At 43.6% G+C, this 27,958-nt stretch overlaps 1 long non-coding RNA gene and 2 pseudogenes across 2 annotated transcripts; 2 read left to right on the top strand and 1 right to left on the bottom strand.

The window, feature by feature from the left end:
- Nucleotides 1-268: 268 nt before the first annotated feature.
- Nucleotides 269-25,596, bottom strand: LOC147004258 (uncharacterized). Of its 2 annotated transcripts, XR_015047237.1 has the most exons (3): nucleotides 24,855-25,596; nucleotides 22,385-22,463; nucleotides 269-494 (listed from the first exon to the last, which is right to left on the bottom strand). It is a non-coding gene; the product is annotated as an uncharacterized LOC147004258 (long non-coding RNA). The 2 variants fall into 2 exon arrangements; XR_015047238.1 differs by lacking the exons at nucleotides 22,385-22,463; nucleotides 24,855-25,596 and adding an exon at nucleotides 12,456-12,562.
- On the top strand, nucleotides 22,771-23,425 carry LOC147004259 (interferon alpha-2-like; annotated as a pseudogene).
- Nucleotides 25,597-25,673: 77 nt separating the features above from the next.
- On the top strand, nucleotides 25,674-26,302 carry LOC110293663 (interferon omega-1-like; annotated as a pseudogene).
- Nucleotides 26,303-27,958: the final 1,656 nt, after the last annotated feature.

The raw sequence follows: 27,958 nt of genomic DNA, 5'->3' as shown, positions 1-27,958 counted from the left end.
CTTCTCCGGGTGGTTTCCGGCCAATTGCAATAATCCCGGGAAACTAGTAGAACAACCTGTGGTCGTCGTTCCCCACTCCCACCCCAACTCCCGCCCCCCAGGTGCCCTAGCAAATCTCCTGCCTGTTAGGTACCAGAGTTTTGTTGAAATGAGACTGGTCTTGAGAAGTTCTTCCCAGGAGCTAAGTTCTGGGAGGCTGCTTGGTTCCGGAGTTGGGGTAAGCCTTCTCTGAGTGGCTCTGACATGTGGCCTGGCTGTGAAGAGGCACTTCTTTTTTTTTTTTTTTTTTTAAGATTTATTTATTATATGCAAGTACACTGTAGCTGTCTTCAGACACTCCAGAAGAGGGCGCCAGATCTCGTTGCGGATGGTTGTGAGCCACCATGTGGTTGCTGGGATTTGAACTCTGGACCCTCGGAAGAGCAGTCGGGTGCTCTTACCCACTGAGCCATCTCACCAGCCCGAAGAGGCACATCTGAGGGATTAATTTCTACCTGTAGGGAAAGAAAGAACAAGATCACTTCCTGAGAAGGTGCCAGAGCAAACTTCAAGACATCAGTCCTTTCCCTACTAAGCTAAAAGGTTAATGAGAAGCCAGGCATGAACATTTATGGTTATTAGGGACACATGCTACTCATATTTCAATGGTTTATTTTACATTTATTTTTATGTTCATTGGTGTTTTGTCTGCATGTATGGCTATGTGAGGATGTCAACTGGAGTAACAGGCAGGTGTGATCTATCCTCTAGATGCTTGGAACTGAACCCTGGGTCCTCTGGAAGAGCACCCAGCGCTCTTTACCTCTGAGCCATCTCTCCAGTCACCAACATTTAACTATTTTAAAAGATTATTTTGTTCTGCTTTCACCATGAAATGAATCCAGTTTGTCCCAATATTTGGTGGTCATGTTAAACAGGTATGTGTTAAAAGCATCGACTTGCTGGGTGTGGTGGCGCACGCCTTTAATCCCAGCACTTGGGAGGCAGAGGCAGGCGGATCTCTGAGTTTGAGGCCAGCCTGGTCTACAGAGTGAGTTCCAGGACAGCCAAGGCTACACAGAGAAACTCTGTCTCGAAAAAAAAAAAAAAAGCATCGATTTAGGGTCATAGGCCCACTAGGCATAGCATTTACTCATGTGCTTTATTATATCAATTCCAATATATTTTTATATATTTCATTTACTATATCTTACTATTTAGCACATATGAGATCATGTTCACCTTCACATTTAACTTAACAAGAAGTATTACTTTCTTTTTTTAACTTTTCTTTCTTTTTTTAGTAACATCTAAGGCCCAGGGGTGATGGCACATGCGTTTAATCTCAGCACCCAGGAGGCAGAGGCAGGCAGGTCTCTGGGAGTTAAGGGTCAGCTTGATCTACAGAGTGACTTCCAGGACACCTAGGTTGACACAGAGAAACTCTGTCTTGAAAAAAAAACAAACAGACAAAAAAAATACCTGATCATGCTAGTTTTCAAAATAAAGTAGAACATGGTTTAAACAGTTGGGACTTAGTTTTTCCTCACAGAAATTTTCATTTTTCAGTAGGAGGCATAAAATTATTAATAGTTTTGATTGAAAGAGAGTCTCAATGTGTGATGCAGGCTGGCCTCCTTAAGACTGGTGTTAGAGATATACATTGTCCCTGTAGGATCAGATCATCAATTTTAGTTACATTACATACTAACACTGTTGGCAAAAGGAAAGCATCTTCATAATAAGAAACCGGAGGATTCAGAGGTTTGATCTTGACACCTGGATACATGGTTCTGGGATTAGAGGTTCTAAGTTAGGAACTAGACAGCAGCTACTTAGCAAAGGATGAATGAAGTCTTAGAGTAATCCAGTAGAGATGAAAATATCCAAAGCTAAATCGTGGGAACCCACATTGCAGGGTAGGGAAGTAAAAGGAGGAAGAGTGGCCCCCACACCCAGTACTTTTTAACTCTTTCATGAGACTCTTTAGGATCAACTGCAAAGAATGGTTCTAGGTGTGCAAACTATATAAAAGCATCATTTTATGTTTCATATAATAGGCTAAAACATCCAAATAACTTTTTAATCATCAAACATTAATAATTCTTAGAATACTAGTGAATGAAGGGTTTTATTTTTTGATTATTCCCTATTTTTTGATTCCCTTTGGTTTTCATTTTACAACATTAACTATTTTCATGTTTACAAATTATACCTTTATACGTCTGTGATGGTTTGAATATGCTTGGCCCATAGGGAGTGGTACTATTTGGAGGTATGGCCTTGTTGGAGGAAGTGTGTCACTGTGGGGGTGGGCTTTGGAGGTCTCCTCCTATGCTCAGGCTCTACCCATTTAGAAGAGAGCTTCCTCTTTGCTGCCCGAGGACTGCAGTCTCTCCTGATTGCCTTTCAATCAAGATGCAAAACTATCAGCTCATTCTCCAGCACCATGTTTGCCTGCAGGCTGCCATGCTTTCTGCTATGATGATAATGGACTAAGCCTCTGTAACTGTAAGGCAGCCTCAATTAAATGTCTTGCCAAGAGTTGTCTTGGTCATGGTGTATCTTCATAGCAATGGAACCTCTAACTAAGACAAGCTCCTGGGTGTACAAAAGCCATTTATGCAGGTGATAGCCATGTTCCTATGAAATGCTCTTTGTTAATTCTACACTTACAAATCTGTTCAATTTTCAAATTTTACCTTAGTGCCAGGATATTGAGCATGTAGAAACACTCTTTCCCATCTCATATTTGCTGACTTTAAGAATTATCAGGTCTTTCTCATTTTTTTTAAATTTTCTCATCCTTATTATCAATGATAGGATTTCCTTAATTCCAAACTTAATTGCTACTCATGATACATAATTTTATGAATATTTTCTTCATAACTGTCTTAGTTACTTATCCATTGCTATGGTAAAACACCATAAGTAAAGCAGCTTATAATAGAAAATGTTTAATTAACAGTTTCAGAGAATTATGGCAGAACAGAGGCATGGAGACAACAACAGCTCAGAGCTTGTCTCTTGTTCCTCAAGTTGGAGACAGAGTCAATTTGAAATGGCCTGAGTCTTTTGAAACCTCAGAGACTACTCTACCATGATACACTTCCTCCAACAAAGCCATAACTTCTTATTCTGTGCAAACAGTTCTATGGACTGGAGACAGTTTGCGTTCTTTGCTTAATCTGATAAATAGAAGATTCTAGCCCTGTACTTCCTGCTCTGACCACTGTGCCTGCCTCTTCCTGCCATGTGTCCCTTTCATGATAATCTCATCCCCACAGAACTGTGAGATTAGATAAACTTCCTTCTATAAGTTGCCATACCATGATATTTTATCACCTCAACAGTCAGTCGTTAATACAAGAGAGGAATCAAAAGGCTAGATGATAGGTATCCAACACACTTTAGGTGTTCAGTGAACACAGGGGCTTAATCAAGATGCTGAAAGTGGGAGGGGCTGCTCAGTCTGGCAAGGGAAAAGCAGTTTGTATTTTCTTGCTGATTCTGAAACTTGACACACTTCTGCCATGTCTCCTTTTTGGATCTGACCCCCTCCGTATCCCTATGTTTCCTCCTTCTCTGTAGAAGCCCCGTAGCTTTCTCTTTGATCAGTGCATTGTTTCTCTATCTGCTTGCCCTCATTCACAGAGATGCTGCTGCCTGTTGTGCTCTAGCTTCTGACTTCATAGAGAGACAAAAACAGAAAGTAGAAATTGAATGAAATAATTCACCATATGTAAGTCTTCCCTTTTTTATGGTAAATATTTTTTGGAATATGAGGACAACCCACATAGATCAAAGGAAACAGCAGAGTCCAACAACTGTGGGTTAGTGAAGCCTGCACTGAAGAGACCCCTGCTGGTCATGTGCAGTAGGTAGGTCCAGAGGCTAAGTCTGGGAAGACAACCTAGTCTATGGCAAGATGGCATGTACTACTTTGGGAGTACTTCATGCAAAGTGAGGATTCTCTTTCCTGCTGGAAATTAACCTCAGTCCTTTGATTCTTGTCATAGTTTTTCTTACAAAAAAAGCAAACCTGGTATAAGACAGAGTACATGCCTTTACACCAGAAGCAGATATAAGGGTCCAAAATGTGTTCCTTTCTTGCAATCTACTCTGCTGAACCAAGAACCCAGATGAATGACTATCTACACTAAACTAGGACAGAGGTAGAATCTGAAATTCTGATGGTAAAGTTGTAAGGAGTTTTCAATAAGCCTCAAGTTTGATGGTCAAGTTTGATATCTTTTAACAGTAACTTCTCAGCATCAAAGATTGTGTGTAAGAGATCTTTTGATATTATAACTTGGAAAGTGTTTTCAGCATATCTTTGGGTTAGGATTGCAACATCATTCTCTACTTATGACACAATAACAAAAGACAGGTTTTATTCAACATTTGTCTAGACTCTAGATAAACACCAGTGTGTTTTTTAGGGATTGTCAGTCTTATGGCACACAAGTCTTATTTTTCAAACTTTTCTTCTTCCCCAAAAGAGGTTACCAGATCATCTTGTCATCATTTAGTCTGTAACCCAGTCTTGGGTTCTTGGTATTCATAACATTATTCTCTCATCATCTGTTACAATGGCAGCTTTAATTCCTACCATTCACATGACACGAACATCATAAACATTTCAGGGGAAAGTTGTTTTGGGTACTTAATACAGAGTTATTGTCATGGAGACAGAGGGCACGTGGGGTCTTATTAGCCTTTAAAAAGTCTCTGTTTGCAGCATATTTAATATTTATGTAGAAATGGCCTTTAATCTGTAATGTTCATTAAAAGGCAGAGACTGAAAAAAAAACCCAGCATTTTTCACACCATTATTAAATTCTACTCCCATAGCTGTAATAAAATTCCCTGACATATGAAACTTAAAGAGGAAGGGACTGTTTTGTTACATAGTTCAAGGATACGAATCCCTCATGACAGAGAACTTAAGGCAGCAGGAGCTTGAAGCACTCTATCATATTGCAGCCGAAGTCAAGAAGAAAAGAATCACTCACTTCTTTTTACTTGGTCTGGGATCCAAGCCCAGGAAACAGTGACACTCGCAGATCACTCCTAGAGGCCTGTTTCACAGGTGCTTCTAGATCTTGTCAGTTGGAGTGATTAGTATCTCATCACCTATGAGGGGTGCTTACTACATCTTCCAGGAATCAAGGAGTCCTGTGAGATTAGCAACCTCAAGGAGACTGTCACCTCTATTAAGCCCCACCAATTATACCAGTTGATTACAAAGAACCATTTCAGAATCTGTCAGTAATGCTGGCTCTAGAGCCATTTAACAAATTTATTGAATCAGAATAAAGTGTGTACAAGCAACATAGTCCTTGTTAACCTTGCTCTGTGGGGGGTTCTGGTATATAACTACAGTTAAGATGCATTGGTCAGAGCTAGGGACTTCATGTAGAGTAAGCAAAACGCATTCCGGAACACAAATACCCCCAGTGAATCATGTTTTATTTTTGAATTTCAAAATAAAAATTTTCCTGTGTCCTGGTGCTAGGTGTACAAGAAAAATGTACATTTTCCATCTATATAATTTATACAAAGAATACTTAATCCAAATTTGAAATTAAAAATACCTTGAAAGAAAATGGAAATACCCCCATTAAAAAATGGGGCTCAGAACTGAACAAAGAATTCTCACCTGAGGAATACCGAATGGCAGAGAAGCACCTGAAAAAATGTTCAACATCCTTAATCATCAGGGAAATGCAAATCAAAACAACCCTGAGATTCCACCTCACACCAGTCAGAATGGCTAAGATCAAAAATTCAGGTGACAGCAGATGCTGGCGAGGATGTGGAGAAAGAGGAACACTCCTCCATTGTTGGTGGGATTGCAAGCTTGTACAACCACTCTGGAAATCAGTCTGGCGGTTCCTCAGAAAATTGGACATAGTACTACTGGAGGATCCAGCAATACCTCTCCTGGGCATATATCCAGAAGATGTCCCAACCGGTAAAAAGGACACATGCTCCACTATGTTCATAGCAGCCCTATTTATAATAGCCGGAAGCTGGAAAGAACCCAGATGTCCCTCAACAGAGGAATGGATACAGAAATTATGGTACATTTACACAATGGAGTACTACTCAGCTATTAAAAAGAATGAATTTATGAAATTCCTAGCCAAATGGATGGACCTGGAGGGCATCATCTTGAGTGAAGTAACACAATCACAAAAGAACTCACACAATATGTATTCATTGATAAGTGGATATTAGCCCAAAACTTAGGATACCCAAGATATAAGATACAATTTGCTAAACGCATGAAACTCAAGAAGAATGAAGACCAAAGTGTGGACACTGTGCACCTTCTTAGAATTGGGAACAAAACACCCAGGGAAGGAGTTACAGAGACAAAGTTCGTAGCTGTGATGAAAGGATAGACCATTTAGAGACTGCTGTATCCAGGGATCCGTCCCATAATCAGCTTCTAAACGCTGACACCATTGCATACACTAGCAAGATTTTGCTGAAAGGACCCAAATATAGCTGTCTCTTGTGAGACGATGCCGGGGCCTAGCAAACACAGGAGTGGATGTTCACAGTCAGCTATTGGATGTATCACAGGGCTCCCAATGGAGAAGCTAGAGAAAGTACCCAAGGAGCTAAAGGGATCTGCAACCCTATTGTTGGAACAACATGATGTACTAACCAGAGCCCTGGAGCTCTTGTCTCTAGCTGCATATGTATCGAAAGATGGCCTAGTCGGCCATCAATGGAAAGAGAGGCCCATTGGACTTGCAAACTTTATATGCCCCAATATAGGGGAATGCCAGGGCCAAAAGAATGGGAATGGGTGGGTAGGGAAGTGGGGGGCGCTATGGGGGACTTTTGGGATAGTATTGGAAATGTAATTGAGGAAAATATGTAATAAAAATATTAAAAAAAAAAGAAAATGGAAATACTTTTTCATCCTTATAGTGTTGAAACATTAGTGCTGTTTTTTTAATAGCACTTAAGTATGTATTTTTAGATTTATTTGTTTTATACATACGTTTTGCTTCATGTACGCTTGGGCATGGCATGGGTGCAATACCCACAGAGGTCAGAAGAGGGAGCCAGAACCCATGGGGCTTGAGTTAACAGATGGTTGGATTCTGGGAGTCTAATCCTCATCTCCTGAAAAACCAACCACTGCTCTGAACTGCTGAGCCATATCTCCAACACAGCATCAGTATATTTTTATTGGCAAATTATTAGTGTAATTACAAGAGGTTTTAGAACAGACTTACTTATTTGTTTAGAAGTTTCTAATACAGATGTTTATTTCCAGCATCATGTTTTAGGTGTTATACATATGTGTGCTACAAATAAAAGCAAATACAATGGAGGTTCATGCACAACATTGTTTTTTTCCTAGAAAAAGCCTAAGATGGACACTGTGAAGCTGCTGGGCCAGCACCTGCATCTCAGCAACCCAGGATGGTCTGACTTCTAGGTGTGAAGACATATTCCCGGGGATTACCTGTATAACAATATCATTTTGTTTTGGTCAAAAAGAATAGCATGATATTTCCATATAAACACAGATTTTTAAATGTTAAATAGATCCAGAATAGCTGTGTCCCTGAATGTGTGTTGACAGCATCTGAGTGCATGACACGATTTCCTTTACGCATCGTGGCTGCTCTTCTCTGTCAATCTGAGTGGGTTTAGAATCACCTGGATTAACGAGACACACCTCTGGGTATGTCTGTAAAGCATTTCAAGGAAGATGAAATGAAAATGGTAAGACTCCCCAAGTGTGGGTGGCACCATCCCATAGGCTGGGAACTGAGATGAGATTGGGGGTTGGAAAAAAAAAAAAGTCTTAGTACCGGAATTCCCCTCTTTGCTTCTTGTCCACCATGAGGTGAACCAGTCCTGCACTACATGTGTCTGTCACTCACATGTTCTGCCCAAGTGACTGTGCACTGAGTCCTCTGAAACCATGAGCCTCAATAAATCTTGCTCTTTTAAGTTGTTTACATCAGGTATTTGGTGACAGTGATGCACAAGTATCCTTGCTAGAACATGATTACAAAGAACCTCTGTGCTAACTCTGAGCCTCACTCTTAATCTCCTCTCATTTTCTTACATCTGCCCAGGTCACTACTAAACTAGCTACAACCATCACTGTGCAGTCGCGTTCCTGGGCTTCCTCAAGGAGTTGGAAGGTAGCATCTAAACCATCAGTATAGAGACAAGACCAATCTGGGATACTGAACGTTTACTATCAACCACTAGCGCTATCTCCACTTGTGGGTCACATATAAGAAATACTACTGAATATCAGATATTTACATTATGATTCACAACAGTGGCAAAGTTACAGTTATGAAGGAGCAACGAAATAGTGTTTATGGATGGGGGGTCACCACAACACGAGGGACTGTATTAAAGGATCACAGCATTAGGAAGTTGAGAACTTCTGCATGAGAGGGAAGGGATTATGTAATTCACCAGGCCCAGGTGGCCTCAGCATCCGATCTCAGCGATTGATCGATTGATCGCCATCATTTGTAAAACAGAGAAGACAGTGACACCCCTCCTCCCCAGTCTGTTTTGTGCCTAAATCTCCCTCTGGTTTCCCAACCCCTTCAGTGGCCCTGGCAACAATAAGAAAACAGATAACTATAAAAATGTATGAAACTATATGATTATCAGCTATTACCTCCAATCCTCTGATTTCACTGAATGGCATTTTCATGTCCCCCGCGGGATCTCCATCCCCTCTGCCAGGCCCCACCAGGTGGCCATGGGTACCAGGCCTATCAGGTTGCTCTGTGAGCTGTTAGAGCTTGACCTTTCTCTGAGTCGGGAGGCCCTCTTCAGTAATCTGTTGAGTTAATCTCTCACAATCATTTTTGCCACAGTTAGAGGCACTGATATTCCTCAATATTTCATCCTCCAGAGAAATGAACTCTGATTTTCATAGTAATGTTATTTGCTATCCCATCATGCATATATCCATATTTCCTAAAGGACTGCGGTGCTTTGTCTTTGTCGCCTGCAGGGAAAGATAAGGGATCCTCTGACTTTGAATTATGAGACTGGGTCACTTAGCTCCTTGAGAACTGGCTTTAGCTTATAGAACAAGATGCTGTTAGAAGGGCAGGGAGAGGTGACTGTGACATTTCTGACACACCACAGTCCTAGTTCATATTTGGGAAGATACCCCATCTTTAAAGTGCATTAATTTTAATAATGCTATCTCCAGAGTACAATTAAATTTAGATTAGGCAAACATTTGGTGTCTTTAGAAAGAGAAATTCTAACTAAGACCTCGGTCATGCCTCTGAACCATTCAGGCTTTCCTCTGCACTCTAATTACTCTGAGAAGTGCTTAGTCCTGGCATGGGATAGGCCAGGTTCTGTGAGACCCATAGAGCCAATGCTTCCCTACTGAGCATCTAGGATGGGAATGGAAAATAAACCACTATCCAGAAATGGATCTTAAAAGGCTAGACTCTAATGGTTAAAGTATTAAGGCCTAGCACTCAAAGGGTGATGAAAAGTCTGCCTATCCATCTCTAGTAAGGCACATTCTATCCCCAATAAAAGCTGGAAAGGTGGCTTTAGGGGGTCGGGGAGACTAAACCAGATTGCCTCATCTCCTTTCCTATGTCCATGTGGCATGCTTCAGACCATAAGAAACATAGAACTCAAGCTGGGTGTGGTGGCACACGCCTTTAATCCCAGCACTCAGGAGGCAGAGGCAGGCGGATTTCTGAGTTCGAGGCCAGCCTGGTCTACAAAGTGAGTTCCAGGATATCCAGGGCTGCACAGAGAAACCCTGTCTCAAAAAACCAAAAAAAAAAAAAAAAAAAAAAAAAAAGAGTTCTCAGCAAATAGGATATTTATTTGCCTTAGAAGGACAGAGGGCAGGGATAAGGGACAAAGAGAGGAGATAGAAGAAGAGGGAGAAGGGGAAAGGAACAAACCAGACAGGAGAAAAGGATCAAAGAAGAGGGAGGAGGGACATTTGTCCCAGAGGGAAGGGGTGGGGGGTGGGGGTGGGGGAAAAGGACTGTCTCTGGATAGAGAAAGATATGGCACATAGGAAAATGGAGGGTTAGAAAGGGGGGGGTAGAAAAAGGTAGAAACCCTGTATTAGGATGAAGTGTTTAATTTTAATTAGACATGTAAGTTAGGCGAACCAAAGGAGGCCTTTGATTCTGGACTTAAATACTTTGATAGCTGGACCTTGGTAATCAGCCTAAGGAGGAGGAATTGGCCAAATAAGGAAATAAACCTTGTGAGGATAGCTTTAGCAGGGTGGGGGGAGTGGAGGAGAAGGGCGAGACCTGCCAGAGCCACATGCTTGAGTAGGCTAGTGTCCCTTCATTCTGTCCCTCATGGAGCCCATCTCTGAAGAAGTTCTGAGACAGTATATTTTCCATTAACATACTCTTTTACACATAAGAAAATTAGCCATTAAATGGTGGACATAGAACTGGGTGATAGACTTTGCTGGCCCAAATGACAAGATGATCATGCTAAGGTCAACTTAAAGATCTGCTGCATTTGTAATGTACTTTGAAAAAAAAAAAACTATAAACATGTTGACAGGAATGTATGTGTCTGAGCTGGATCTCATATCTCCATTAAGGAACATGAGAGGCATGGGGGGGGGAGAAAGAAAGTGGGGAATGAAAGAGGGAGGGGAAGGGGTCTAAAGAGCAGGGGGAAGAAGAAAGAGAAGACAGGGAGAAAGGGGGAGGGGGATACGAATCATCATCCCACAATGCCCATGGGATGAACAGCATATTCTCCAGCCATGATCTAAGAGTCTGCCACTTTTGAAGGCCCACAGCACTACACAGAACCAGCACCCAGAGCACCAAGGCCTTTGGAGTCCATTTTGCATGCAAACTATAGCATCCACTCAATGGAAGCTGGCTCTGATGTGTTCTTGGGTATCATTCTTCCCCTTCCATTGCAATAGCCTTTACCCATGTGCAGAAATCCCCACGGTTCCCTTCTCACCCACTCCACATTAACCTGCTCTACTCATTAGAGCAGCTGCTTTCTTTCTCATGGTGGTTTCTGCCTGTCATTTTCCCTTTAGATATACACAACCACCAACTGGAAGCAAAAGTTGAAAGTTGTGGCTTTTTTTTTTCTTTCAAAATTTCCATATATGAAAGACTACTCCCACTTCCTAGTCAACATTTAGTATTTTTGGAAACAAGCAATTGCCCTTGTTATGAAGTAACGCAATGGACACTGTGGCAAATAGATTTTCTAGTCACTTCACACTAGCATCCAATAAGATCCTCCTAAGGGATGAGAGACACCTGGTGGGTAAGAAGTGCAAAACCCCCAGTGATTTTCTAGTCTGTGCAGAACTCCATCTCCTGGCAGACTTTTCTCCATGGTTAAATGAGCTCTTCCTTGAGGGGAGAAAAAGTAGCCCTATTATTGGGCAGAGCTGTGCCTTTGGCTTTCCCATCTTGGAGAAAGAACATTTTTATTCAAGGACAGCACTTTCAGTGATGGACAGCCTCATAAAGAAAGTGGCAACCCATGCTCCTGGGTTCAAGCTTGCTCTGCCCAACTGCATAAGCACTGAGCACACACTAGGAGCAGGGCAGCCTGGCAACCTAAGGATGGACCTGCATGGGAGGGTAGGAAATACAACTGATGGCACATCCATTCTTAAGGGTAAGCTTCCAATTTTATAAATTAATTACTATTGTCAGAATGTGTTGTTTGACTTCATAGTCCAGAGAAAATTCTCGCTTCGTCTTGAATAGTGACTTTGCATTCTTTCCACATCTGCCTCTTTCCACAAAAGAAGAAAATATAAACAGACAGACGTAAGGAATTTCAGAGAAGGGGATGATTGCCAATTGGTGGATGTGGTAAGAGGAACGAAGCTGTGATACTCTAATTGAGGAATTAACCAAGAAGTCTACATCTGTGAGGGTAGTTTGTGTAAGGAGTGGCTGCAGTATAGGAGGCATCGCTCGGACCATCCTGGGTTACAGATGACACTTTTAAATTGCTTCTCTCCACATGTGGGAGTTAGGAAACTAAGGTCTGCATCAAATGGGTTTTGGCCTGTGCATTTTCTTCCATCCCAGGGACCAGTTTAAGAAGATGGAATCAAGCATCTCATCTCTCAACTGCTTCTCTCTGTGATAACCTAAGATCCTTCAGGTGTCTGCTTACTATTTCCCTTTTAATGTAACTTGCTTTTAGTTATTTCTTCTTCTTCTTCTTCTTCTTCTTCTTCTTCTTCTTCTTCTTCTTCTTCTTCTTCTTCTTCTTCCTCTTCCTCTTCCTCTTCCTCTTCCTCTTATTATTATTATTATTAATTATTGGCATAAAAGTTCTGGGATTTGGCCCTGTTCTGTTATCTTTTCTTGAAATTTTCCACCACCATATTCTCACTCATATTTCAAAGTTAATAATTTGCTAGAGACATAAAGTATCAGAGAACGAAATGTGAGAGTCCAACATACCAGGAGACGGCTAAGGAAGCGATCCACTGTGTGCCAGCCAGTTCCCACAAGTCCCACAGTATAGCAGAGCCACTTCATCCCTAGAGGTGTCAGAGCTCCATTAATGAAGGCAGTACAGAAGGGCAGGCTATGCACCAAGATGCCTGTGGGTGGGGCCATAAGGTCATAATGCTGTACCATCTGGGAGCAACTGAGGCTTACTAAGGTCAGTGATGACATTGTGATTGTGACCAAGCTTCTGCCCTTAACGCTGCTGAGCTTCAAAACCCATCTTGTGAATATCAAGGATGTCCCAAGGAGCACAGAAATACAGTAAATTAAGAGAGCTCTGCCCAAATGACTAAACCCAATGAACTGGAAAGGAATCCAGGAGCTTGCTACATTCACTCCACGTAGTGACTTGCTTGACAGGTTTAGAAATCTGGAAGCAGTCCTGAGGTGAAGGGTTTCATGGAAACTTAGTCTCCTGGAACCATGGCATCCCATAGCACGTATGCTCCAATTTTGTCTTTGTGAATGGATCTGTGTGCTTTCTTTCAGTATTGTTTTATTATAGGTGCCTCCAAGCAATGACCTGCTAAATACCTAAGCATAATCAAACTTTGCTTCCTGGCCTTCCCCAGTGTCCTAGGCAGTCCTTGAGCCAACCATGGACTTGGAATTCAGTAAGAATGTTGCCTACTCAGTGACATTTAGAATTGCCTCTAGTATTGTAAGAGAGATAGTGAAAGAAATCAGGCATTACTATCTACTACATAGAGTTAGAAATCTCAGGGCAAGCTTAGCAAAGTAAGTTTAGAATTCTTATTATAGTTATCTATGGCAGACTACATTACTTATTAGTAGAAAGTTCCCCCACACTATCACTTAGAATAAAAACCAAGTCGCTCCCATATACAGCAATTTACAATGGTTTAGGAAGTAGATCCAGCTGTGGTTTAAGGAGGAACTGGAGTATTGCATTATTCATGAGAAGGTTAGCTAGAGCGGAACTCCCTAATTAGAACCATGACTTGGACGCGAAAGCTCTTGCCCCGGGAGTGTAAAGACCTCACACCTGACTTCTAAGAATATAACTGACCTTAGATAGAGCTGACTTTGTCTCAGTTGTTTTATTGCCCGGTTCCTGCCAGTCTTTGTGTTTGCATTCCTCTGTTTTGTGTCAGAGTCATTAAGTATCTGGTAACCTCATTTGTACCTAACTTCCATATTTTCTTCTGTATAAAAAGTTTGATGCTTGATTTGACATTACATTCAGATACAGCACACTCCCTCATGTCCATATTTGTTTGTCATTTCTCGACAACTCTTTGCTCACCTGTCCAGAACCCCGAGTTCTCCTGTGGATTGAGTGGGGCCCGACTGAGGCCAGTCCACAGCAGGAGGTGATATGTATCTGTATACATACTTCCCTGTTCAGAGGAGACTGCATCAGAAAAAGGAAACTGAGTTGCCAGAAATTGAAGCAAATGCCATAGTAAGAGAAAAAGTATTCTAAGAACCCAGTGCATATAGAGATGACTAACACATCAGCTGGAATTGCTTTCAGGAGACAGAATAATACCAATGAACAGCACTGAGTCATTTATTTTGGTCATCCTAATCAGAATATCAAAGTGTTTGTTGACTGCACAATTTTCCATAGAGACAGGGCAGGGCCATCAGTGTCTCCACTGTGGATGACAGAAGAGTCCACAGAATCATCGGAGAACTGGAAAGAAAGAAGGCTAAAGCACTTTGTATTGAAAATTTCTATTTCTTTCCTAAGAGCCTACCTGGGGTGGGGGTGGGGCAGTCCCCAGCGGCACTTCTTTCTTTGGTTCTTCTTGAGGCAGCAGAGGGGGAAGAGCGTCGGTAGAGGTAAGACTGAACTTAGGAGCTATTTAGGGTTGATGTATAATAATAAAACACTTATCCATCTTATGTCTTAGTCGCTATGCTTCAGTAGCTGACCAGCCTTCTGTGAGTTCCTCTGAGGAGAGAAACTGCTTAGCACCTCATCATAAAACAGCAGGGGATTAAGTGAAAAGGTTTTATTGTAGTGCTCCTTTCTCTGGTGAGTCAGCCAGAAGCAGCTCTGGATAAGCTTGTTAACTCTTTGTGAACCAGAAAGGAAGGGAAGGAAAAGAATTAAGATGCTGTAAACAGGCAAATATGCACACACACATATACATTCAAACATTCATATACCCACACTCTGGCTGGGCCCGACTGCCTGTCACAATCAACTCCACAAGTATTCATGCATGCTTACACACATACACACATACCTACACACAAACATATACATGGATGGATGGATAGATGGACGGATGGACAGATGGACGGATGGACTGATGGATGGATGGGACAAAGCTCACCAAACCAAACCATTCAACCAACAACTTTATTTCTTTTCTCTGGTCTTTTTAATACCACCTTGGACAAAGAGTTCTTTAGAAAATTACCTCAGAGATAAAATGTTGCATAAAATGCTAGTTGCAGAAGGATGCTGAAACTAAGTTCAAAGCAGTGTTTCACTATAATATACTCATTAAATGTTCAAAGCAACAGGTTTTTCATAGCCTTGCCTTATCATAGTGCACATCTGTGACTTTATCCTTGGTCTTAAATGTTTTTCCTTAAACACATTCCTTAAATTTGTCCCAAGTCTATTTCTCGTTTTAGTATGATTACAAACGCTCATTGTATTTCTTATCGTGCAGCCCTTTACTCACTACTCTGAGGAGTGGGCACATTCTATTCTTGGTTCTAAATCTACCACATCTTTCTAGCAACATCTCTAAAAACTTTCTTTCTAAAATTATTTGAATCAAATCAGGAATTCTATAGAATTATTATATAACATCACTAACCAGACAGTACATCTTCATTGTTCTACAGAGATCTGCTCAAAAAGATGATATATATTATGTGTGTGTGTGTGTGTGTGTGTGTGTGTGTGTGTGTGTGTGTGTGTATGTGAATATGACAAATTAACAGCAGGACTCTTCCCTAAAGTGGATTTCTCCTGGGCTTGGCCTACCAGAGCAAATCTGTCATAGACTTTAATCCAAAGCAGACTCATCTCAGGAAGATCACCTGCTAGTTTTTAGCTTCTATTTTGGCTCCTGACAGGAGCCAAGTCTTCAAATGCAAGCACCACCAATTGAGAACACTTTGCAAGAGAGAGGGAGAGAGAGAGAGAGAGAGAGAGAGAGAGAGAGAGAGAGAGAGAGAGAGAGAGAGAGAGAGAGAGAGAGAGAGAGGAGAACACTTTGCTTTATTTTGATGGAAAAGATAACCAAGCAAAACAAAACTCCCTTAGCATCAGGCACACCAAGCTCAGGGAGTTAGGACCCTCTGCTTTCAGCCTTATAGGTCTGGAGTGCCAGTCACTCCACACCCAGCTGCTAATGTTACAGCTCTGAGCTTGGGGTGTTGGGACCCTCAGCTCTTAGTTCTACATAACTCCTTAGGAGTTAGAAACGCTCCATCCCTGATAGCTGGGCTTCTTACTCACTGGCAATGGGCAATCTATCTTGATCCTCAACCTATCCTTGATAGGTTCATAATTAATCATTTTCTGTTCTCTTATTTTCTCTGTCTTTTGTCTCTCAAGCCTTTCTATAGACATAGCTTTTCTTTTCCCTTGTGCTACAGCTATTTTTTTCAATCTTTCTTAAGAGGAAATATGTAAAATTACTATTCAAAGTAGAGAAGGCTTTACTCTGATGGTCACAGCTGCAGTAAGTACTACAATGGCTTTTTCATGTAATGATTCTGTTGTGCCATGGAAATATTAGTGATCCTCCAAAACACACACAGGAGCCAATCTGATGCAACTCAGGGTCACAGCAGGGTGTTTACTCTATTCAAGCTATCTCACCACGTTTCCTATCCCCCCCCCTTCATGAAGGACGGTTTCTGTGGTAGGGGAGCCCCGAATGTCTATGGGGCAAGGCTTTACAGTAAGCAGCAAGCAGGGAATACATGTGCAAGCATCTAATGGGAAAGCTCCTGTGTCCTTTAACATAATTGGCTGGTGTTGGGAGTCATATCATAAACTTAACTTCTGCTCTCCTCTGCATTGGTGGCCATTAGGCAGCGGGGTGGGCTTATAACCTGGGGGTGCAGGTTTGTTGGGGGAATAACTTGGAGACACTGGTCTTGTTGAGGGTGTAACCTAGAAATACTGGTCTTGTTGGGAATTGGCTTACATACTGGAGCTAGGCTCAGGGTTGTTGGGGGGCAGCTTGGAAACTAATGCTAGGTGTCAGCCTGTTAGTTTACTTGAGTTCACACTTAGGTCAGGTTCTCTAAAATGGAGTCTGAACTTAAAAGCTTTGGCCTCTCATTTCTATCCCCTCAAGTCCATTCCTTGTGGTTAAGGGATCGGAAATGGAGTTTCCCATTTTTTAGTGCACTTTTTAGTTATACACTTCCTGTATAACTCAAATTGTCTTTTGGGGGTGGCTTACTGTGATTGGCTGTCTCAGAGGCTCCTGCATCTTTCCTTGCTCTGGGCTGGAGGCTTTGGCTGCTTCTGAGCCTCTCCAGTCTTTCTGGACATCCAGCCAAACTTGAAGAACTGTTGCTTTCTCTGATTTGTCCCTTTGTCTGCCACTCAATTAGACACCACTTTCAAACATGGGTGGTTGCTTCCACAAACTAACTTTACCTTCATTATTTGGGATTAAAGGTGTGTATAAGGGCATGTCTGTATTCCAGACAGACAGATTAAAGGTATGTGTTAAGACTGAGCCACACCACAACTAGAAACAACATTTTAAGCAAATAACATGATCTCAGGGTTCACAGTGTAATCAAATATCCTGCAACAAATGCAGCGAAGCACTCCCTGGACTGGGTCAGAATCCCCCTGTTGTTTTAAATTGATGATTGTCTTGAGGAAAACTGGAAGAATTGTTGAAGAATTCTGCCTCCCCTGAAGAATGACAAGGCTGAGGCTGTGCTTGGGCCACCCAGATGGTGCTTAAGGAGTGACAGCAACATCAGTTACATCCCTCTTTGCCTCAGAACTGTGGAAGCAATAGCAATGGTCCCAACTGCCATTTGCAGATTTGTGTCTGCTGAAGATAGAGGACTCATTCGGTTCTGCTACCTGGCATCTGCTCCTATAATGGATGGCTGGGGGAAGGGTTTGACAGCTGTCAATCAAGTAGTCAACTTATGTCTGACAGCTTCAGTCCACTTAACAGGAGACAACATTAAGGGGTACTTGCAACAAACATCTAATGTCAGTGAACTTTCATCCAACACTTAACCCCAAAGGAAAATGCACCCCACTAAGGAAACGTGGGTCCTTCTGATCTGACTTACAAGGAAAGTTATTTGTAGGAAGGATCACAGAATCTCACAAGCACAGTCAAGATGTGGCCTGATTTTAAAAAAACAAAACAGGATGAAACAAAGACTCAAACAGAAGTGTCATGGGAGATTGTCTTAAAATGTTTCTCCTGGACATCTCATGCTAGTTCTTGATTCTTTGGCTGTTCCTTCAGTCTTTCCTTTCGTTTCCTTATTTTCTCTTCCCTTTTTGTCTCCCCCTGACCTTCTCTTGTTCTCACAGGGAATCACACACTGCATGTTTTTCTTGAAGATGCTGTACACCTGAGGCTGGCATTCAGCTCTCCTTCCTCATGACTCACAAAAATTTAATGCATAAAATATGCATAAGAAGAAAAAATTACTGATTATCATAAGGCACCCATTGAATCACAAAATTACAGAGATACGACTACCAATAGGGTGAATTGTTCTAGAATTAATTGCAAAAGCCATGGGTAAAGATAAAGACTCAAATCTTCATTATAGACATGGTAATAAGGGCAGGAAGTAGAGTCAATAATGAGCTGGTATTATCTATATACTAAAAATTTATTTTAACCTGAATAAAAAGGACCCAGAGTTTAAGTCTCAGTGATTTGTACATGTTAAATTTATACATGTATAATATTTACATATAACAACTTTGGAAAGTGTCCAGACAACAGGCAAAAAGCAGGAATAGGGACATAGGAAACGTGGCAGACCAGGGGTTCGGGTCCCTTTTGGTCGGTGCCAGCTCTAGGCCACATTAGGCGAGAACTTGGCAGATGAACCCACAGTCCCCAGAGGTCTCTCCACGCCACAGGCACCCTAGCACGCCCAGGATCTTAGGATCACTGGTGAGTGAATGCAACATTTGTTCCAAACCAAGCATGAAGGGCCTGTGACAGCAGGAGCAAGGGACACAGGAGCCCTGCCTCATCAGTGGCTCAGGGTTCTTCTGGTCGGTGCTGGTATACCTTGGTTTCAAACACAGCAGACAGCCCCATGGTCCCCAGAGGAGACATCACTTCCAGGTGCTGTAACACGCCCAGGATCTTAGGATTCCAGGATCCCAGAAGGTTGGTCACACCAGGATCTCAGGATCTCAGAGGAAGCTTAACTGCCAAGAATTCTGACACACCCAGAATCTCAGGTTCATAAGATCCCGGAATCACAGGATCATAGAGAAAGCTGGACTCTCAGGAGTCCTGAATCAACCGGGATTACAGGAAGGACAGATTCAATCAGATATATTGAGGGCAGGAAGCACTTGAGATAATCAGAAGTCAGGAGGCAAGCATAAGAACGGAAGCAACAGAAACAAAGGATACTTGGCATCATCAGAACCAAACTCTCTCATTGTAGCAAATCCTGGATACACCATCACACCAAAAAAGCAAGACATGGATCTAAAGTAACTTCTCATGATGATGATGTAGGACTATAAGGAAATAAATAACTCCCTTAAAGAAATACAGGAGAACACATCCAATCAGGTGAAAGAAATGAATAAAACAATCCAGGATCTAAAAATGGAAATATAAACAATAAAGAAATCACAAAGGGAGACCACTCTGAAGATAGAAAACCTAGAAAAGAAGCCAGGAGCCAATGATGCAAGCATAACCAACAGAATATAAGAGATAGAAGAGAGAATCTCAGGTGCAGAAGATTCCATAGAAAACACTGACACAGCAATCAAATAAAATGTGAAATGCAAAAAGATCCTAACACAAAACATCCAGGAAATGCAGGACACAATGAGAAGACCAAACCTAAGGAGAATAGGTATAGAAGAGAAAGAAGATTTCCAACTTAAAGGGCCAGTAAATATCTTCAACAAAATTATAGAAGAAAATTCCCCAACCTAAAGAAAGAGATGCCCATGAACATACAAGAAGCCTACAGAACTCCAAATAGTTTAGACCAGAAAAGGAATTCCTCCCGTCACATAATAATCAAAACACCAAATGCACAAAACAAAGAAAGAATGTAAAAGGGAGCAAGGGAAAAAGGTCAAGTAACATATAAAGGCAGACCTATCAGAATTTCACCTGACTTCTCCCCAGAGACTAGGAAAGCCAGAAGATCCTAGGCAGATGTCATACAGACCCTAAGAGAACACAAATGCCAGTACAGGTTACTATACCCAGCAAAACTCTCAATTACTATAGATGGAGAAACTAAGGTATTCCATGACAAAACCAAATTTACATCATATCTTTCTACAAATCTAGCCCTTCAAAGGATAATAAAGGGAAAACTTCAACACAATGAGGGAAACTAAGCTCAAGAAAAAGCAAGAAAGTAATTTTTCAACAAACCTAAACAAGATAGCCACATGAACAGAATTCCAACTCTAACAACCAAAATAACAGGAAGCAACAACAACTTTTCCTTAATATCTCTTAATATCAATGGACTCAATTCCCCAATAAAAAGACAGAGACTTAAAAGACTGGTTAGGTAAACAGGACCCAACTTTTTGCTGCATACATGAAACCCACCTCAGGGACAAAGACAGACACTACCTTAGAGTAAAAGGCTGGAAAACAATTTTCCAAGTAAATGGTCCCAAGAAACAAGCTGGAATAGCCATTCTAACACCAAATAAAATCGACATTCAACCTGAAGTTCTCAAAAAAGATAAGGAGGGGCACTTCTTACTCATCAAAGATAAAATTTGCCAAGATGATCTCTCAATTCTGAACATCCATGCTCCAAATGCAAGGACATCCAGATTCATTAAAGAAACTTTGCTAAAACTCAAAGCACACATTACACCTCACACAATAGTAGTGGGAAACTTCAAGACCCCACTCTCATCAATGGACTGATCCTAAAAACAAAAACTAAACAGAGACATGGTGAAACTAACAGAAGTTATGAAACAAATGGATTTAACAGATATCATAGAATATTTCATCCTAAAATAAAAGTATATACCTACTTCTCAGCACCTCATGGTACCTTCTCCAAAATTAACCATATAATTGGTCATCAAACAGGCCTCAGCAGATACAAAAATATTGAAATAATCCCATGAATCCTATCAGATCACCAAGGACTAAGGTTGATCTTCAATAACAACATAAGTAATAGACAACCCACATACATGTGGAAGCTGAACAACACTCTACTCAATGATAACTTGGTCAAGGAAGAAATAAAGAAATTAAACCCTTTTGAGTTTAATGAAAATGAAGCCACAACATACCCAAACCTATGGGACACAATGAAAGCATTTCTAAGAGGAAAACTCATAGCTCTGAATGCCTCCAAAAAGAAACTAGAGAGAGCATACACTAGCAGCTTGACAACATACCTAAAAGCTCTAGAACAAAAGGAAGCAAATTCACCCAAGAGGAGTAGATGGCAGGAAATAATCTAACTCAGGGGTGAAATCAACCAAGTGGAAACAAGAAGAACTATTCAAAGAATCAACCAAACTAGGAGCTGGTACTTTGAGAAAATCAACAAGATAGATAAACCCTTAGCCAGACTCACTAGAGGGCACAGGGACAGCATCCTAATTGACAAAATCAGAAATGAAAAGGGAGGCATAACAACAGATCCTGAAGAAATCTAAAACACCATCAGATCCTTCTACCAAAGGCTATACTCAACAAAACTGGAAAACCTGGATGAAATGGACAAATTTCTAGACAGATACCAGGTATCAAAGTTAAATCAGGATCAGATTAATGACCTAAACACTCCTATATCCCCTAAAGAAATAGAAGCAGTCATTAATAGTCTCCCAACCAAAAAAAGCCCAGAACCAGATGGGTTTAGTGCAGAGTTCTATCAGACCTTCAGAGAAGATCTAATTCCAGTTCTTCTCAAACTATTCCACAAAATAGAAACAGAAGGTACTCTACCCAATTCATTCTATGAAGCCACAATTACTCTGATACCTAAACCACAGAAAGAACCAGCAAAGATAGAGAACTTCAGACCAATTTATCTTATGAATATTAATGCAAAAATACTCAATAAAATTCTCGCTAACCGAATCGAAGAACACATCAAAACAATCATCTATCCTGACCAAGTAGGTTTCATTCCAGGGATGCAGTGATGGTTTAGTATATGGAAATCCATCAACGTAATCCACTATATAAGCAAACTCAAAGACGAAAACCACATGATCATCTGGTTAGATGCTGAGAAAGCATTTGACAAAATCCAACACCCATTCATGAAAAAAGTCTTGGAAAGATCAGGAATTCAAGGTCCATACCTAAACATGATAAAAGCAATCTACAGCAAACCAGAAGCTAACATCAAAGTAAATGGTGAGAAGCTGGAAGCAATCCCATTACAATCAGGGACTAGACAAGGCTACCTACTTTCTCCTTACCTATTCAATATAGTACTTGAAGTCCTAGCCAGAGCAATTCGACAACAAAAGGAGATCAAGGGGATACAAATTGGAAAGGACGAAGTCAAAATATCACTATTTGCAGATGATATGATAGTATATATAGGTGACCCCAAAAACTCCACCAGAGAACTTCTAAACCTGATAAACATCTTCAGTGCAGTAGCTGTACATAAAATTATCTCAAATAAATCAGGCGAGAAACAGAGGTCTTACATTTGATTATACTTACTGCCATTCTGTTCCTGACTGGAAGGGTGATGCTGGGCTGCAGCATAGCCAGGTCAGTAGATAGGAGGACATCTCAGAGCCTGGGCCAACATGAGAGGGAAACCATGGGCTTAGTATGGAGAGCTTAAAAGAGTGTCTGGACACCAGAAACTGGGGGACAGAAGTAATTTCCAGTGTCTCTGGAGGAAGGGGGTTATCATCCAAGTGAAGCAAAAAGACACATCCATTGCTGCACCTGGCTTAAGAAGGAACCTCCAGCTCAGCACAGTCAGTCACTCAGAGCCCAGGAGCTCCAAGTAAACTCTGCACCAATTCCAGGCTCAATGGGAAGGCGCCTCACTCTAAAGCACCATCTGCAGGTGAGCTCCAGAATGATCACGCTTCAGCATGCTGCTTGTGCATCTATTCCTGGTGGGATGGGTGATGCTGAGCTGCAGCCCAGCAAGATCACATGATTCTGATAAATCTGGGAGCCTGCATGATCAGCTACATGAAACCCATCACTCTTTAGCATGACTCCAAAGCATGGTGGCTTATCAGTGCATGAAGGACAGAATCAATTTCCCGTGTCCCTGGAAGGAAGAAACTAACTTCACACATATGACTCTGGAAGAAACCAACATTTATTACACACAGATGCTCAGGCAGGTCCTCTACCTCTTTGGAACAGAGGACAGCAGAGCTGCCTGGCCAGAGAGGGCGCTGGACAAACTCCTAAGTAGCTTGTGGAGTGAGCTGCACCTACTGAAGAGGCCAAGAGAGCAGGGCCAGGCCTGTCCACTGCCTTTTGCCCTGGCCATCCGCACCTACTTCCTAGGCTTCTTCCGCTATCTGAAGGCAAAGGCACACAGCCCTTGCTCCTGGGAGATCGTCAGAGTCCAATTGCAAGGGGACCTTCCGGCGTTCCCACTGTCTGCGAGAAGAGGCCCAAGATGAGGAGAAGCCACGTGCAGGAATCTCTCTGCTCCCGTGACACCACGCCCCCTCTCTCCATTCAAAGCAGACGCACAGATTCGCTTTCAGCACCAACCGGCGTAATGGGTGTGCATCCACAAAGAACATCGAGGTCTTCATGTCTTCCCTGCCTGAAGCCCCGAAGCATCCTACTGTACATCATACACTGCGAAAGACGTTTGAAAGAAAACCTGTGCTCGTGCATTGGAGGTGGCTTCTGAATAAATTGATGATCTCGGGATTCCTTGGGAGGTTTCGATCACAGATGGGGGATGTCCATGGGCCACGGGGGTTGGAAAACCTGCCTTGTTGCAGCAAGGCTCTTTGGCGCTGTTGGGTGTTCGAGCCATTCTCTCTCCTGTCACGGGGCTCTGGGTAGCTTCTTGTAAGCTGGGAACTGCAGACTCTCAGTCTGGAGGGCGAAGGCGACCTAGGCTTTGTTTATTGAGAGGGCCTTAGGAAGGGACTCTTCAGCCCCTGGATGAGCCCCTGGATGAGTGAGCATGGCTCTCCTCTAAGTCCCGAAGCAGGGTTCCACGATTCTTCTCATCTTCTGTTCTGTTTTCTTTTGTTTTGTGTTTTTACCTGCTTGCCTCCAAACATGTATCACAGTCAGCACGCCACAGGCCCGGTGCTTCATAAACACCAGAAGGCAGATGGGGAAAGTTTGAGGCCATGGAGCTAAAGGCACGAAGTGGCTGAAAATGTTTCACTCCACTTGGAAGCTCCTGCCCTCCCTTGATCACTCAGTTCCTGGGGTGGGATGGGTGTGTGGGAGTTGAGTGGGGAAGAGGGCAGGAGACCTTTAATTTCTCAAAAGCCTTTATCGGCACTCGAGCTGGGCAGATACCTAAGCTCTATGGGATTTTGTCCGTTTCCCAGCCCTTAACACCGCTCTGTAATTTCCCCACCCCCTTGCCTCTGGGCTTCTCTTGACTCCTTCCTGTAGGCCAGTCAGCACCCAGGGCCGTTATGGTAGGATTCTCACCTCAAGGCATCTTCTTCCCTCTCCACCTTCCTCTCTCTCCTGGACCCCAAACCCCACCCGTGTCCCTTCTGCCCGGCTGGTGGCTGTGGGCAAGAGCTTTTTTTTTTTTTAATTTTCATTTTAATTATTCAATTACTTACTTACTTACTTACTTACTTAATTAATTTTTATAACCAATAGCATGAAGTCAAGGAGTTAGGCCTTTTGGTCCACGCAGAGTCTCTTGTCCTTTTTGAGCAACCCTGCCTTGGAAGTGAGTACTAATGACGCCCATGCCCCACGAAAGATGAAGCCCTCTTACCCTCCCCCAAACAGGAGTCACATAAGACATCTTTCTCAGGGTTCCAGAAGAGAATGAAGGACGCTGGATTTTCTATTCTGGCTGCGGGGTGGTGTGGGACTTGTTGGCAATAACAACAAAACCTCCCCAAAACCCTAGCTACCTGGTCAAAGTAATACACGAAGGAAGCTGCTGAAAACCTGGCCGCATTCCAATTCAGAATGGGAGAGAAAACTCGTGCTGACTTACAGAGGGAGGGTTGATGTCCCAAGGAGCAGAGACAGGCACACTTGACCGAAGCCCTCCCTGCGGGGGCTGAGCAAGAGGCCATCTACCCGAAAATGCCCTTTTGGTGAGGGTGACTTTTGAGGGAAGGAACAGGGAGGAGGGGCCTGCCCAGGAGGAGGAGGAGCGCCAACTTCCTGGCTGAGAGGTCCAAGTGCGCCCTGCTCAGCAGAGCTCCTGAGGGGGAGAGGGGCAAGGCCATACTGTCTGTCCCCTCTCTGGAACTCTCTGCCTGTTGGGGCCCAGCTCTCCTCTCTGCCAACTCCACTTCCTTCTTCTCCAGTCGCGTTAGAGAGCTGGAAGGGTCTGGCTGGCCACCCAAAAACACCAAGATGCAAATCAAACAAAGGAAAGGAAACCGAACCAAAGGAGACCAAACCAAACCCAGCCCAAACCAAATGCTGCTCTCTGGGCTTTGGAGCCTTCCCGGTTCCCCTAAAACATGTCCCCTGGCCCACCAATTCCGTCTGGGTTCAATTCACAAGCCGCAATGGGTCGCGTACAGTCCTGTACGCGAAGGGGCCCGGGAGAGAGGGAGGAGACACTCCATGCCGGCCCGGAGTCGCGCGCGGAACCGGGCGAACTGCCTCCGCTGGCGCCCGCTGCTGCCCTCCGGTGGCCCGCGCCTTCTGCTGCAGCTCCTGGCCTCAGAAGTCGCGTCCAGCGCAGCACGGTCAGCGAGCCAGAGCTCGAAGCTCTGAGTGAACTATTAAAGCAGCAAACTCCAGGCTCAATGGCAAGCGCTCCCCCTGCAGGCCAGCCCCGCAAACGTCAGGCTTCAGCATGCTGCCTGTGCATCTATTCCTGGTGGGAGGGGTGATGCTGAGCTGCAGCCCAGCCAGCTCACTTGATTCTGGTAAATCTGGGAGCCTGCACCTGGAGCGCAGCGAAACCGCGCGCTTCCTAGCAGAGCTCCAAAGCCTGCCGGGTCACCAGTGCCTGCGGGACAGGACCGATTTCCCATGTCCCTGGAAGAAAGGAACTAACATCACACAGATGACTCTGGGAGAAACCACCAGTTGCTACTCCCAGACCCTCAGGCAGGTCCTCCACCTCTTTGACACAGAGGCCAGCAGAGCTGCCTGGCCAGAGAGGGCGCTGGACCAGCTACTATCTAGCCTGTGGCGTGAGCTGCAAGTGCTGAAGAGGCCAAGAGAGCAGGGCCAGGCCTGTCCACTGCCTTTTGCCCTGGCCATCCGCACCTACTTCCTAGGCTTCTTCCGCTATCTGAAGGCAAAGGCACACAGCCCTTGCTCCTGGGAGATCGTCAGAGTCCAATTGCAAGGGGACCTTCCGGAAAGCCTTCCCACTGTCTGCGAGAAGAGGCCCAAGATGAGGAGAAGCCACGTGCAGGGATCTCTCTGCTCCCGTGACACCACGCCCCCTCTCGCCAATCAAAGCAGACGCACAGATTCGCATCCAGCACCAACCGGCGTAATGGGTGTGCATCCACAAAGAACATCGAGGTCTTCATGTCTTCCCTGCCTGAAGCCCCGAAGCATCCTACTGTCCATCATACACTGCGAAAGACGTTTGAAAGAAAACCTGTGCTCGTGCATTTGAGGTGGCTTCTGAATAAATTGATGATCTCGGGATTCCTTGGGAGGTTTCGATCACAGATGGGGGATGTCCATGGGCCACGGGGGTTGGAAAACGTGCCTTGTTGCAGCAAGGCTCTATTCTATTCGCGCTGTTGGGTGTTCGAGCCATTCTCTCTCCTGTCACGGGGCTCCGTCTGGGTAGCTTCTTGTAAGCTGGCAACTGCAGACTCTCAGTCTGGAGGGCGAAGGCGACCTAGGCTTTGTTTATTGAGAGGGCCTTAGGAAGGGACTCTTCAGCCCCTGGATGAGGCCCTGGATGAGTGAGCATGGCTCTCCTCTAAGTCCCGAAGCAGGATTCCACGATTCTTCTCATCTTCTGTTCTGTTTTCTTTTGTTTTGTGTTTTTACCTGCTTGCCTCCAAACATGTATCACAGTCAGCACGCCACAGGCCCGGTGCTTCATAAACACCAGAAGGCAGATGGGGAAAGTTTGAGGCCATGGAGCTAAAGGCACGAAGTGGCTGAAAATATTTCACTCCACTTGGAAGCTCCTGCCCTCCCTTGATCACTCAATTCCTGGGGTGGGATGGGTGTGTGGGAGTTGAGTGGGGAAGAGGGCAGGAGACCTTTAATTTCTCAAAAGCCTTTATCTGCACTCGAGCTGGGCAGATACCTACGCTCTATGGGATTTTGTCCGTTTCCCAGCCCTTAACACCGCTCTGTAATTTCCCCACCCCCTTGCCTCTGGGCTTCTCTTGACTCCTTCCTGTAGGCCAGTCAGCACCCAGGGCCGTTATGGTAGGATTCTCACCTCAAGGCATCTTCTTCCCTCTCCACCTTCCTCTCTCTCCTGGACCCCAAACCCCACCCGTGTCCCTTCTGCCCGGCTGGTGGCTGTGGGCAAGAGCTTTTTTTTTTTTAATTTTCATTTTAATTATTCAATTAATTACTTAATTAATTACTTAATTAATTAATTTTTATAACCAATAGCATGAAGTCAAGGAGTTAGGCCTTTTGGTCCACGCAGAGTCTCTTGTCCTTTGGGAGCAACCCTGCCTTGGAAGCGAGTACTAATCACGCCCATGCCCCACGAAAGATGAAGCCCTCTACCCGCCCCCAAACAGGAGTCACATAAGACATCTTTCTCAGGGTTCCAGAAGAGAATGAAGGACGCTGGATTTCCTATTCTGGCTGCGGGGTGGTGTGGGACTTGTTGGCAATAAAAACAAAACCTCCCCTAAACCCTAGCTACCTGGTCAAAGTAACACAGGAAGGAAGCTGCTGAAAACCTGGCCGCATTCCAATGCAGAATGGGAGAGAAAACTCGTGCTGACTTACAGAGGGAGGGTTGATGTCCCAAGGAGCAGAGACAGGCACACTTGACCGAAGCCCTCCCTGCGGGGGCTGAGCAAGAGGCCATCTACCCGAAAATGCCCTTTTGGTGAGGGTGACTTTTGAGGGAAGGAACAGGGAGGAGGGGCCTGCCCAGGAGGAGGAGGAGCGCCAACTTCCTGGCTGAGAGGTCCA

The sequence above is a fragment of the Mus caroli genome, unplaced genomic scaffold, assembly GCF_978045245.1.
Source record: "Mus caroli unplaced genomic scaffold, Mus_caroli_1 scaffold_6, whole genome shotgun sequence".
NCBI lineage: Eukaryota > Metazoa > Chordata > Mammalia > Rodentia > Muridae > Mus > Mus caroli.
The sequence above is the reverse complement of the archived record's forward strand: the minus strand, read 5'-3'. Positions and strand labels throughout refer to the sequence as shown.